The 13878-nt window shown below is 40.0% G+C and overlaps 1 protein-coding gene across 4 annotated transcripts in view; it reads left to right on the forward strand.

The window, feature by feature from the left end:
- The first annotated feature begins 1565 nt into the window (after positions 1–1565).
- Positions 1566–13878, forward strand: part of USP6NL (USP6 N-terminal like) — a 203910-nt gene continuing 191597 nt past the window's right edge. The window contains exon 1 of one of the 4 annotated variants that reach the window (XM_072653340.1): positions 1566–1625. The gene's annotated coding sequence lies outside the window, so the exon portion shown is untranslated. Of the gene's footprint in view, positions 1626–1818; positions 1953–2038; positions 2167–13878 lie in introns of those variants that run through there. The other 3 variants (XM_072653342.1, XM_072653338.1, XM_072653339.1) reach the window with 3 other exon arrangements.

Below are 13878 nucleotides of genomic sequence, written 5' to 3' on the forward strand. Positions count from 1 at the left end.
TTTTGTGGTGATCCCCAGTGGTCCTTAGACCACACTTTGAAAACTGATGGTTTTAAGCTATTTCAGGGGTGGGGAACCTTCAGCCTCCATGTGGTTTGTTTTCAGTTTTCTACAATCACTTCCACAAGACTTAGACTTTCTCCTCCTCCCTAACCCTCACGAATCCTTTTATAATGGGGAGTTGTTCTGTGAAGTTTGGATTCAGTCAAAGGGCTGCACCCAAGGACCTCCAGGGCCTGGAGGCCTCAGGTTCCCTACCCCCCAGGCTACCCTAAATTGCATTTTCAGGTGATTCCTCACTGGAGAACTTTCAAATACCAATGAAATCCTAAGTCCATTCCATTTTCCCCTAACCTCTACTCATCTTTTAAAGCACACAACAGGAACGTCATTTCTGTTATTTGGATTTTAGAGAAGAGATGAAAGGATGAATAAAAAACCCACCATCACCTGGGGACAAACACAGTACTAATTACTGATAATACAAAATACAAAAGAAGGCCTTCAAGGAGCTTACAATTGGGGGAAACAACATATATGTTGCTTCTGGATATGTTTTCCTCCACAGTAAATCAGAAAAGAAAACCCACACGGGCAGCTGGTTCCTGGAGCGAAGAGGCCCTAGAGTTATCCTCACATCCAACCCTATCTTTTCCAGCTTCTCCAACATAAATAATTCAACTGTCACTTAATTACAGTGCTGGAAAATTTACATCATTCATCTTCAAACGTATCACCCCCTTAGTGGAAGACTCTTGATCCAAAAGACAAGCGGACCCAGAGAAAGTCAGTTTGTAAAAAAATGATGAAAGATCTGAAAAAACGAAACACCATGGGGTTGCCTGCGGTTTCCAAGTACTCGGGACTTTCCCGATAAAGACCCGAACAAGAGGCATGAACTGAGACGTTTCATGTCTACTGCAGACGAGGCCCTCCAAGGACAGGGCGCAGGCCTTGCCTTCCTCCCAGGCCACGGAACACATCTCAAGGCACCGCAGAGCCAGCGGCCTCCCGAGCCGGGGCCGGGAGGTCTGATTTGCGACTCCGCCTCCTGGCTTCCCTCGGCTTCCAGCTAACCTCGCACTTTCTGCACACAACCTTGTCCCTCTTCCTCCATCCTAGCGCCTTCCCTCGGGGCCTGTCTCCGGGTTACCCCGTGTACGTGCCCAGCGGCGTTCAGCTGGTCTCCCCCTTCGGCCTGGGAGCTCCTTGAGGGCACAGGCCCGTTCTGGCTCTTCTAGTTTAGCCCTTGTGCTGAGCATGGTGCCCAATACATTTGAGGCGCATGGTAAGCGCTTGCCAGGCCATCTATTAGCCCAGGCACGGAGCCCTGCTGGGCGCTCTCCACAGGGGGCCCTTTCCCACGTCCCAAGAGCGCGGTCCAGCCTGGGTCCAGCTCGTCCTCCCCGCGGACACGGGCCGAGCCCAGAGCCGCTCCAGCACGCGCGCCGGGACCGGGAGGAAGGTTTGGCTCCCGGGGCTGCGCATCACCTGCAAAGGAGGCGAAAGCGAGGCCAGTGGGAGGGGTAAGAATTCGAGAGCGAGGCCACTGGGGGGAAGGGGGTGGGGATGCTGCGGACAGCGTCAAAATGGCGACGGCTGCGGCCGGGGCGCCTACGACGGCGGTTAGTAGCGGCCGGCGGGGCAGGGGCGGGCCCGGGCCCGGGCGAAGGGGCGGGATCACCGGGCTGGAGGGGGCGGGGCGGGGCCCGGGGGGCCGGGAGGAGGGAGGCTGGGGGGGGGGAGGAGAGGCGCCGTTTCCATAGCGGCCGCAGGAGGTGTCGCGCCGGGGAACTTCCTGGTTCCCGGGCTCGCTCCCTGCCACAGCCGCTCCGCCGGGGATCCTCTGGGAAAGGGAACAATGGGGCGGAGGAGACTGCAGTAGCCCTCGCTGCCGCCCGCGGCCTGGGGACCTCGCCGCCTGCCTCCTCTGCGGACGGGACCGTCCCGAGGTAACTCCCACCCAGACCTGCCCGGACTCCCCCTCCCCCTGCCCCGCCTCTGGATGGGGACCTTGGAGCGAGCGGCCCCCCGAGAGCCGGACGCCGCCATTCCCCGTCCCGGGCAGCCAGAGGAGCAGGGTGTCGGCCGTGTCCAGGGTTGGGACGTTCCACCTCTGGGGCAGGGTCCGGGGACCGGAGTTCCATGAAACGCGTACGCCTGCGTGTGAGTGTGTGTGCGAGCGTGCGTGTGACCGGCGGGGGGGGGGGGCGTTCTTTGTACCCTCCTCTGCGAGTCTCCTTTGGTGGGCTCGGAGGGGGCGTGATTGGCGGGTGGGGAGCTCGGAGGGGGCGGGGGAAGCTTTGGAGGAGCGCGTGGAGCGGGGCGGGGCGGGGGCGCAGGTGAGAGGGGGGCGGCGGCTGAGGGTGACCCAGGCGGACTGCGAGCCCACCCCCCACTTCCACGCTCCGCGGAGGCGGCGTCCGAGCCCGTGCCTCCCGCTCCCTTTTTTCCTCTTTCCCTGGAGTTGTGTTCCTGTGGCTTCTGCTGGAGACCCAGGAGGCTGAAGGAACGAGGGGGGAACTTTTCTGTCCTGCAAACGATCGCCTTAAGTTCTGGGACTTCAGTTTGGGGCAAGAGTCGTGGGGGGTAAGGGAGAAAATCAGAAGAGAATTGTTTCTTCGAGAGCCAGGGAGACCGGTTTGCCCTACAAAGTTTATGAAAAAGGAGTTACCAACCGGGTAACTCTAGGCTGAATTTTTACAAAGTTTCCTTCCCGTGAAAGCTGTTAATTCACTGTTTCTAGCTTTCGAAATGTTACTAGTTTTAAATCGGACAGTTGGTACTTGTATATTTACATAAGGCTTGACACATTGTAACCTCTTAATGACTGCCATTCCATTTAAATGTAAACTCCCTCCATTTTTTGCGCTTTATAATTCATCTTTTTTAGAAATTTGCATAAACTTGTTAGATCGTAAACGTTGACTCACTCGAGGTTGGGAATGATTGAATTGGGGCTTTACTGTAGCATTGAAATTAATGCGATATAAATGAAAAATGCTGTTAAGAAGCAAGAACTTTTCTTTTGCTTGGGGAAACGGTTAAGTTACTGTTGGAGTTGTGAATTGTAAGTTGAATAGTGGTTTTGCAGGTGTTTCATGTTATAAATGTAAGGAAGTGATTTTGATAGGATATGTCACTGTAGCGTTATATAGTTCATCTCAGGCTTTCGTTGTCTGAGAAATAAGCTGTGAAAATTATGTGTTTACTTGCGCATAGTACAGAATATGTTGAAGTTTCCAATTCTTAGATTTTTAAGTATAGATAAGTCATTTTAAAAGAGTATCTCTTAGTTCAAAGAGACTTGGTGGATAAGGGATAGAGTAGTGTACTGGAGTCAGGAAGAACTGGATTCAGATCTCACCTGTGACACTTCTTAACTTCATGACCTGAATCGCCTCTTTGAGCCTCATCCATCTTCCTTTAAAATGGGTAAGATAATACCTGTAACTTCTACTTCTGGGCTTTGTTTTGAGGCGCAAATAAGATAATGTGTATCATGTGAAATAAAAATAAAAATAAAAAATTTTATTTAAGACCAGCAACATAGGGGTTTATTTTGTGACAGCAATGGATGTATGTGTGAACTTTTCCTGACATTGAGTTGACTCAAAAAGTCTGACCTTGACAAGATGAAACTAGTCTGAGCTGTTTTCCCTATCTTTAGTTAATTCTGTCAGTTGACTGCTGAATTTCCTGCCACCCATACCTATTTATTGTTCTTTTTGTTGTATTTTTAATTATGTTCATTTTCTGACTGGATATTTCTCATGGAAATGCAGAAAAATTGTAGTTTTTAAAGAGCACTCTTCAATAACTGTTAGAGGTAGCTACTGTTGGTATGAAGATATTATATATTTGAAGAATCAATCTCAACATAGTCCAAAGAGGTGTGGATAAAAACAAAAATCTCCAAGAGCTGACAAATTTATGCAGACAGAAAGAATAATTAACAACTAGAGTGTAATCGAAGAACTTCAGACGGATCTAGGGCTTGGAAGGGTTCTAACTGATTTCTCCACAGCATGATACAGGCATTTTAAGTTTGGCAGAGCAGTGAGAAGACCATTAAAAGCGCAGTTGCTAATTGATTGAAAAAAAAATTATCATCAGCAAGACATTACAAAACTCAGAGTACTGAAGATGAGAAAAAAAGATAACATTTACTGATAAAACTCATCTTTTAATTTAATATACCTGAAGTTTAGAAGAAGTCCAGATGACCCTGGAGGATTGAGCATCCTCAGACTGTAAAACATCAAGCTCCCCAAATGTTTGGGGGATTTATTTTTTGCTTCAGATGGACCTTGTAGTCTTGTTTTCTCTAAGGAAATTTTTATTGATGTGTATGGAAAAGCAGAATTATTCTGGAATTCTAAAATTTTCAAGTGGAGATGAAATACTGCAATACCTTTTACTCACCACAAAAGGTTATTTATCCAAGTGATGGAGATAACATGTCAGTGATCTGAGAATTTGCCTTACTTAAAACTCATTGAAAACCTGAAAAGATATGTACTGTAATTAAGGCTAGAGTTGGAGAAATGACCTGTTAGTCAAATTTATGCTTAATATGCAATGTGATATTAAGTGTAGTTTCATGATTAAAAGTGAAAGGGTATGTCAAAATCCTGTGAATTCACTGTTGACATGTAAAAATATTGATTGAAACAAAAGAAAATGTATCTTGTTTTTAAAATATTCTGAATTTAACACCAAGTAAATAAACATTTCTATTTTCATAAAAAAGAGAATTGTACCTGCAGCAGCAGATTTTTAATATGTGTACCCTGCTTTTCTTTTTTACTGATATAAGTTCAAGCTACAGCTTTCAAAGCTGTCCTATTTGTACTTTATGATTTTTCTTCTGTTCTCATTTTTAAAGGTACTCCTTTTCCCTTTCTTTTTTCCTTCCTCTTCTCTTCCCCCTTTTCATTTCTCTTCCCTAACATCAGAAATACTTGAAAGTCCTCAATTCCATAAAACTTTTTCCACTATAAGATTATATTCAGCTTTTAGGGTAAATTATCCTTGGTTATAAGCTTGTAGCTTTTGCCTATATTATATCCCAAGATACTGTATTCCAAGATCTCCCCTTGCTTTTAGTAGCAGCTGTCAGATCTTCTCTGATCCTGTCTATAGTTGCTTGATACACAATCTATTTCTTTCTCAGTATCAGTGTGTTTGCAGTATCTTGTGGTAGCACCTATGGATTTTGGCTATGACATTCTTGAGAATTTTCCTTCTGAAGTTTCAGAAGGTGATTGATTGATCTTTACCTTATAATAGATCTGGGCACTTTCATTTATTATTTCTTGAAATATAGGTTTGAGTGTTTAGGCTTTTTTTTTAAATGGCTTTTCACAGAGTCCAATGATTCATCCATTTTTTTTTCAAGTTTTATCTCTCTCCCGCTGCCCCAACCAGTTAAACAATAACAGAAAAGTCAACTCAGTCTTTCAGAAGCATTAAGTCACCCTGAGTGAGAGAGAGAAGGCAGCATGTGCCCAGACCACCACTACCATTTTTCCCTCAGACCCTGATGGAGACAGCCCAGGACTTTGAGCCTATGAACCTTGGAAATTATGGTGTCCCATAAACTACCAGACCTGTTTCCATCTTGACAGCCTTCCAGTCCTGACCGCCATTTTGAGGGGAGAAAACATTGTGGAAAAAGAGGCCTACTTTTCTCATCACCACCAGCAACAACTCTTGACCACCTGTCACCAACAGAAAGACAGGCAGCACCTTCCAGATGGCTGATCCTCCTGGTTCAGGCCTTAAGGTTGTCTTCTGGGGAACCAGTTCCTGGGGAGTAGAGGTCAGCTATTCTTACCAACTGCTACACAAAGTGCAGGCAAGCAGCCCAGTTGAAGCAGCAAGGCACTCTAAAGAAGAGACAGGAGATAGCATGTGCCAGGCAAGTTGAACCACCACCATCACTTTGACCCAACATTTCACCTCAGACCCCAGTGGAGATAGCCCATAACTCTTTACCCAAGAACTTTTGGAATAGCAGTTTTTCTAGCGTAGGGCCTTCAGCCATCATCCTGGGAAACAAGTCCCCTGGAGATGCAACCTGGCAACTGCTGCTGCAGTTGCTACAGACACAGGTACTAATGATATAGAAAAGAGAGTTAGTTACTGTCTCCAAATTCTTTGGCACTGTCAAATAGTTCATCAAAAACTGACGTCATTTTATCCATGGAAATGGGATTGAAGACAGAGAAACATAGGCTTTAGCACTGCATCTTTTCCATCTAACTTGCATTTGGAACCTTCCTTCTATGTTTTCTCCCTCATTATAATGAGAGTTCTTTGACAAGGGCAAGAACAATCTTTTCCATTTGTATCCCTAGTGATTTGCATGTAGTAAGCACTTACTAAAGGCTTCAGTCATTTTGTAAAAATGAAGAAAAACTTAAATTCTCATAACATATTAATAGTCCAACAAAACAAATCTCTACACTGGCCAGTTCCAAAAATATATTTGTCTGCATTTAAAGGGCATTATCTATGTCACTGAAGTTGTTGGGTATTGTGTTTCATGTTTAGTCTTACGAACTTGTGATTTATTTTTGAATTGATCAGAGTTTTAAACTCATTCAGGGTTGTTGAATATAGTGATTCTTAAGTACTCTTCCCTTTACCTGTTTCCAGGCCAGTTGCTTTTGATATCAGATATCTTATATTTTCTTCTATTTTTTTTCACTCTTTTGATTTTGTTCTAATTTTTTTGTTGTCTTATGGAATCATTGATTTCTGTTTGATCCGTTCTGGTTTGCAGGAAGTCTGTTACTTGGTCAGTGTTTACCACCTTACCTTCTTAGCTACTCTGATTTTTTCCTTCCATAAATTTTATTTCATTTTAAGTATCTTGCTTTATTTCTTTTAATTATTTATGTAGTCCTTGTGGAAAATCCATTTTTTCTTTGAATTTCTTCTTGCTACAGAATTGTTTCTGCTTGTTATGGAATTATTCTGCTTTTTGGAGGATCTCTAGAGCTACAATAGTTTTTTATACTGGTTCATATTTTCTTTGATTTCTGAGTTCATGAATTGGGTCTTTGTGCCAGGGCCAGCCTTTGACCCCTGCTACATTTTTGGGTAGGGTAATCATCCCTTCATGATCCTTTCCTGGGTGGCTAAAATGGCCTCTGCCTTCTGGAATCTTTGAAGCTAAAGGTGCTGGGGCTTCAGGGCCCTCTATGGCATGTCAGTGCAAGAGACCTTAGAGTCCCTTGATATCCACCATATGATGTTGCCATGTTACTTTTGATTTCTAGGGTTTCTAAGGTTCTCTTACGCATTTTTGCTTTCCTGTGTCGTTCTCTATTCTTTTACCTTCCCAATACAGAGACTTGCAGGCTACAAGTGTCTTTGACTCATCCATGGTTGTGACTGGGCTTGTTTGCCCATGCAGATTCTGGTTTTGATGGTCATCTTTCCTATTGCCTGTGAGGGTCTGCCTTTTTGTGAAGCTGTGGTATAGAAATCACTTTCTGTGGCTTCTCATTGGATTTCTTGACCATTATTTAGTCTCCTGTGATTTTCAAGTTTTTGTTGGAGTAAGTATGTGGGAGCTGGATCATCTTCTTCTGTTCTGGCAACCAGCTTGCCCAGAAGTCAGTTTCCTTTATATCTTGGATAACTGATGTTTATTATTAAATAAATATAGTTGACAGATTTTTTTTTTCTTGTACAGGTAACTTTTCTTTCCAGTTATTCCTATGCTGATTTCATTTATGCAGAAGCTTTACAGTTTTATTGAACCAAAAAGTTTGTATTTTATTTCCCATAATCCTCTATCCCTTGTTAATCTAGAACTCTTATTCATAGTTATGAACCTTATCTCCTTTCCTGCTCATCCAATTTGCTTATGATGTGATGATCTTTTATATCTAGTTCATATTTTTATTTGAGGCTTTTTGTGGTATATGATGTAGGATGTTGTCCTAAGTTTAATTTCTATCAGGTTGCTTTCCAGTTTTCCCGGCAAGTTCAGCAAATAGTAAATTCTTTCCCCAGTAGTTGGATTATTTGGATTTATTGAGTACTATGCTACTAATGTTCATTTGTTTCTGCATCTTGTATGTCTAATTTCTTCCACTGGTCAACTTTTCCATTTTTTTTTTTTTTTTACTAGTATGTAAGTACATAGATTTATGGTTTTGTTTTTTATATTTTACACACAAACGCAGGCACACACACTTTGTTTCTTAGTGTGGTTTGAGGTGTTCCTTCTCACTATTAAAACTATTTTCTTGATATTATTTATCCTTTTGATCCTCTAGGTAGTGTTATTTTTTGCTAGTTCTATAAAATTATCTTTTGGTCATTTGACTAATAGGACATTGAATAAATAAATTTAAGTAGTATTATCATTTTCTTTTATTGGCATGGTCCAACAGTAGGCAGTTAATTTCCTTCTACTTATTTAGGTCTCTCATTATTTCTGTAAAGAGTGTTTTGTGATTGTATTCATATAATTTCTGTGTTTGCCCTGGTAGGCAAAATTTCAGATGTTTAATCTATTTTGTGTCAAATAATGGTGATTATAATGGATATCTTTGCTTTTTCTCTGTTCTTATTGGAAAAGGCATCTAGCGTATAATACTGGTTCTTGGTTTTAGATAGACACTATTATATTGAGGAAAAGTCAGGTTATTCTTTAAAAAAAAACACAACAAATATATGTTGTGTTATCAACTTTTTTTCCTGAATGTATTGATATAATCTTGTCAGTTTTTACCATTTTGTTATTATATGGCCTATTATATTGATAACTTTTGTTGTTCAGTCGTTTCACTCACGTTCAATTCATTGTGACCCCATTTTGGGAATTTTCTTGGCAAAGATGCTTGGCAAAGATTTCCTTCTCCAGCTCATTTTACAGATGAGGAAACTGAGGCAGTGACTTGCCTAGGGCCACTCAACTAGTAAGTGTCTGAGGCCAGATTTGAACTCATGAAGACATCTTCCTGATTCCAAACCTAATGGTTTTTCAACTGGGCCCACCTGATTGCCTGATAGTTTTACTAATACTGAATAAATATAATACTGCATCCCCAGTATAAATCCAGCCTAGTCAAAGTATGCAGTTTTTAAATGTTTTATTATAGCCTCTTTGCTAGTATTTAGTCAATATTTTTGTATTGATAATCATTTGACATTAATTTATTGTTTGATTTTTCTACTCCCTGGTTTTGGTATCAAGACCTTGTTTGTGTTATAGATAGAATTTGGTAGAATCTCTTCTTTTCTTCTTCCCTCCCCCATCTCCCCTACTCCAGGCTATTTATTTAATGTTGGAATTAATTATTATGTTTAATAGAATTTGCTTGCAATCCATCCAGTCCTATTTTTTTTTTCTTTTGGGGATTCTTTTATTACTTCAGTTTCTTTTTTCTGATAATTCCTATTTTTTGTAGGTATTTTTATATCTTTGTAAATATTTATTGATTTTTGTTGGTATATAATTGGGCAAAAGGGTTTTAAACAATTTACTTCATTTCCTTTTCGTTTGTTGTAAAGAAAAGCAGTGTTTTCTGCTCCTAAATAGATTGGCCATGCTACCTTACTACATCCTTAGTCCTGCATTGGATCCTGACTTGGCATTATTTTCACTCCAAGATTGGAGAGAGCACTTCATCTATACCATTGTCCAAGTCGTTGATAAAAATGGACAGTATAGGGCCAAGAATAGATCCCTGGGATACTCCAAGAATATTTGTTGTTGTTATTGTATGTTTTTCTACTTTCCCTTATTAACTTCAGCTCATTTTGAGCCTTAGCATTTCTCATACTGTTTTTTTTATGGGGCCATGCCTCACTCTAATATTCATCTGCCCTTAACTAGCCATCTTTTAAAAATCTAAACTGTCTTAAAAATGTAAATTGAAATTCTTTTTAAAAATCTGAGTCTTCTATGTATCCACATTGGTCTTTTCAGACAAATCCCATTTTTCCTCCTCATTGTGTCATCAGAATTTCATTTTTGAGACTCTGTCATCCTTTGTAGGTTGACTTATCTTGAAATATCTTATTCCATGATCTCCTACCTAATTTTTCTCTGAACTCCTTGAAACCTAAGGTACATGTCAGACTATACTCAGATTTCTTCTCCTCTATTTTACACACTCTAGGAGGAAGTGTTCCCTCTACAGGGTCTCCATCATTTTTACCACAGCAACCAGCCTTGTTAATGAGATCAGATTCAGGATAGAATTTCCCTTTGTTTTTTCATCTGAGTGATGATATGATCATCAATGAAAGTCAAGAAGTTATTAACTGCTCTGCTTTTGGTAAAGAGGAAGCTCCATGGCCCTGGTAGACTCAGTAAGAGAAAAACCTTCAGGGAAGTGGGTGAGGTGGTAAGGAGAAGGATTGAAAAAGAAGAAACGAAGTGAAGTCTTGCTTTAGTAATGAGAGGGGTTCCATTGTTGAAAGCTTCCATGTGTGAAGAGAGATGTTCTGTGAATATTGTATTAGATGTGGTCTGAAGGATTTGGTACTTGAAAAGATCCCTTATCCTACCTTGAAAGGAAAAGAGTTGGATATCCTGAGGGTGCCTGGCACCTGGGAGACTGCAAAGACATGAACCTGGCAGGGAGATTTGAGGCAAATGGAGAAAAGAAGGTAACCAGGGGAAGAGTTTAGTTCAATGGTAGGCTGCATAATCAGTGATAACAAGTGTGTATGTGGGATGGAACAAGGTCTTTTCTGACACCTGCAGTACTTGGTTTTGTTCTGAGAGTGAGGCACGATGAAGGGAATCCTTGGCAAGCAAAAAATAAAATTAAAAAGAAAAACTAATGAGTAAGACTAGTTGAAGGGTAGGAGAAGAATGGGGAATTTACTTGATTGGGAGGAAAAAAAGATGAGAATAATTAAATAACCAAATAAAAGTAGGAAAGAAAAAGGAACTAAAACCCCAAAGGGAAAGGGGTAACTAATAAGAGATCAGGCATGAGGGGAGGAGATCCATTGGGAATAGGACTATCTTACAAAAGAATAAGCCAAAGTAACTGAAGGAACATAGTACTGTGTGTATAGCAGAAGAAGGAAAACATTCATAACTTGAAAAAGCCAACCAATATTAGAGACAAATTGAAGAAAACCATAACTTTTATAACTTTAAATGTGAATGGATTAAACAATCCAATAGAATCAATCCTTGAGTAGATATTAAATGCCAACTATATGCTAAGCACTATACTAAACTGATTGGATAAGAAAGTAAAACTCTATAACCTTTTGCTTATAAGAAACACATTTGAAAAACAAAGACATGCACAAAATAAAACTGAGGAGATGGAAAAAAAAATTTACAGTGTGACAAGTGAATCCAAAAAAAGCAAGAGTTGCAGTCATGTTGGCAAAGCAAAATCAGACATTCAAAAAATGAAAATAAATAAAGAAGGAAACTATATTATATTGAAAAGAGCCGTGGACAACAAACCCATACCAGTAATAAATTTATACACTCCAAATGCCTTAGCATCCAAATTCATAAAGGAAACATCTGAGCTACGAAGACTGACAGTAGCACAGTAGTGATAGGAGACCTCCATATCCTTATTTCAGTTTTGGGTAATTAACAGAAAGATAAACTAAAGGGAATAAAGGGAAAAATGTGAAAGTGAACAAATTGCTGGCAAAACTAGAGTTAAAAGACTTGTGGCATCTTCTAAATATGACAGCAAAAGAATATAAGTATTTCTCAGCACCATATGCAGCTTTTATAAAAATTGTGCTTATGTACAGTGCGTGTGTGTGTATAAAAAAGGACATAGAGATAGTGCAAACAAATGTAAAAAAAGGTAGAAATTGTTAATATATCCCGTATAGACCATAATGCAATAAAATAATCATTGGTTCAAGGTCCACAAACAGAAAGCCTAAATGAAGATTTAACAAGGAAATCATAAATAATAAATGAATCAAGGAATGAACCATAGAAACAGTAATTATGGGGGGGAATAATGCAACAACCAACCAGAATTTTTGAGATGCATCTAAAGCAGTCTGAGGGGAGAGGGGAATCATATCTCTATAAATATTACACTAACAAAATAGAGAATGAGAGTTTACTGAATATGTATTTATAAAAATTAGAAAGCCAATAAATCTATAATCACAAAAGAAGAGACATAAAAATTAGAGGAGAAATTGATAAGAAATTAAAAAAACTCCACAGAAATATGATAAAATTAAAAGCTGGTTCTTTAAAAGGACTAATAAAGTTGACAAACTTTTATCTAATTTGATTAAAATTAAGGGAGCAGAAAATCACATCAATAAAATACCAGATGAACAAAGTGCTGATTGCTAAGCCCTGCCAATGTAATAAAAATGACAGTACTTCTAACATTGTTGTACTTTTAATGTTATACCAATCAGATTACCAAGGGATACTTTATAGAACTTGGTAAAATAATAATTCATTAAAAAAACTAGTATATCAGTGGAAATGATGAAAACAATTAGGAATAAAGGAGAAATGGCATTTCTAGAACTCAGCCTATGTTTTAAAGAAACAGTCATTATCATCATCAAAACCATCTAGTATTGGTTTAAAAAACAGATCAATGGAATAGATAAGACAAGGGAGAATCAGAAGCAATGGAATTTAGTAGCTCAGTGTTTGATTAAGTGGGAAACATAAATTACCTAGGGAAAAAAAACTCCTTATTTGATAAAAATTGGAAAGCAATCTGACAGAAATAAGGATTAGACCAACACTTCACAGCACATTCATTGATACATGCTAAATGAATACAAGGCCTTAATGGTCATACTATAAAAAAAACTAGACAAGGAGATTCTAATATACTCTTTCAGCTATGGGTAGATGATACAATAACCAAATAATAGAGGTGAACAAGATATCACATTGATAACTTTGATTATATGAAGTTTAAAAGCTTCTGCACAACAAAATGACTGCCTATGATAATAAAGGAAGTGATTGAATAGAAAAGAAAATCTTTAAATCAGATTTCTCTAATAAGGATTTGATATCCAAGGTATATAAACAATAAATATGTATGTATGTATAAATTTTGTTGTTGTCCTTCGTCTTCGAAGAGGACCAAAATGACATCACCATGATAAAGCAAAATTTCAGTGTGTCCGACTGTGGTTGATCAGACCAATATAAGCTCGGAATGCTCTGCCACAGGTTGGACACAGATAGTCCATGTAAATATTTGGGGTGGATATCCCAAATTTGCGCATCCTGTGTCTACTTTGTGCTGTCTCAATTCTGCTTTACTCAAAGAGCACTGTACCCTTTCTTACATGGGCACTCCGTGCTGAGCAGTCCTGTGCCAGCGTCTCCCATGTTGCACAGTCAAATCCAAAGTTCTTGAGAGAGACCTTGAGAGTGTTCTTGTATCACTTCTTCTGGCCACCACGTGATCGCCTGCTCCATGCGAGTTCTCCATAAAATGGTTTTTTGGCAAGCGTACATTTTGCATTCGAAAAACGTGGCCAACCCATCAGAGTTGCACTCTCTGAAGCATGGTTTGAATACTTGGCAGTTCAGCTGAAGCAAGGACCTCAGTGTCTGGTACCTCATCCTGCTGATCCTTAGAATCTTCCTAAGATAGTCCAAATGGAAGAGATTGTTTCCTAACATGGCGCTGGTAGACTGTCTATGTTTCACAAGCATATAACAATGAGGTAAGCACAACAGCTCTGTAGACCTTCAGTGTTGATGGAACCACACTGATTAGTGATAAGGACATGATCCTAGAGAGATGGGCTGAACACTTCATAGTGTTCTCAACAAACCATCATCAATCAATGCTCGGGCCATTGACTGTTTACCTCAGGTTGAAGTCAATTCCTCCTTAGCTGAACTACCACCTG

Source organism: Notamacropus eugenii, chromosome 3, assembly GCF_028372415.1.
Source record: "Notamacropus eugenii isolate mMacEug1 chromosome 3, mMacEug1.pri_v2, whole genome shotgun sequence".
Lineage (NCBI taxonomy): Eukaryota > Metazoa > Chordata > Mammalia > Diprotodontia > Macropodidae > Notamacropus > Notamacropus eugenii.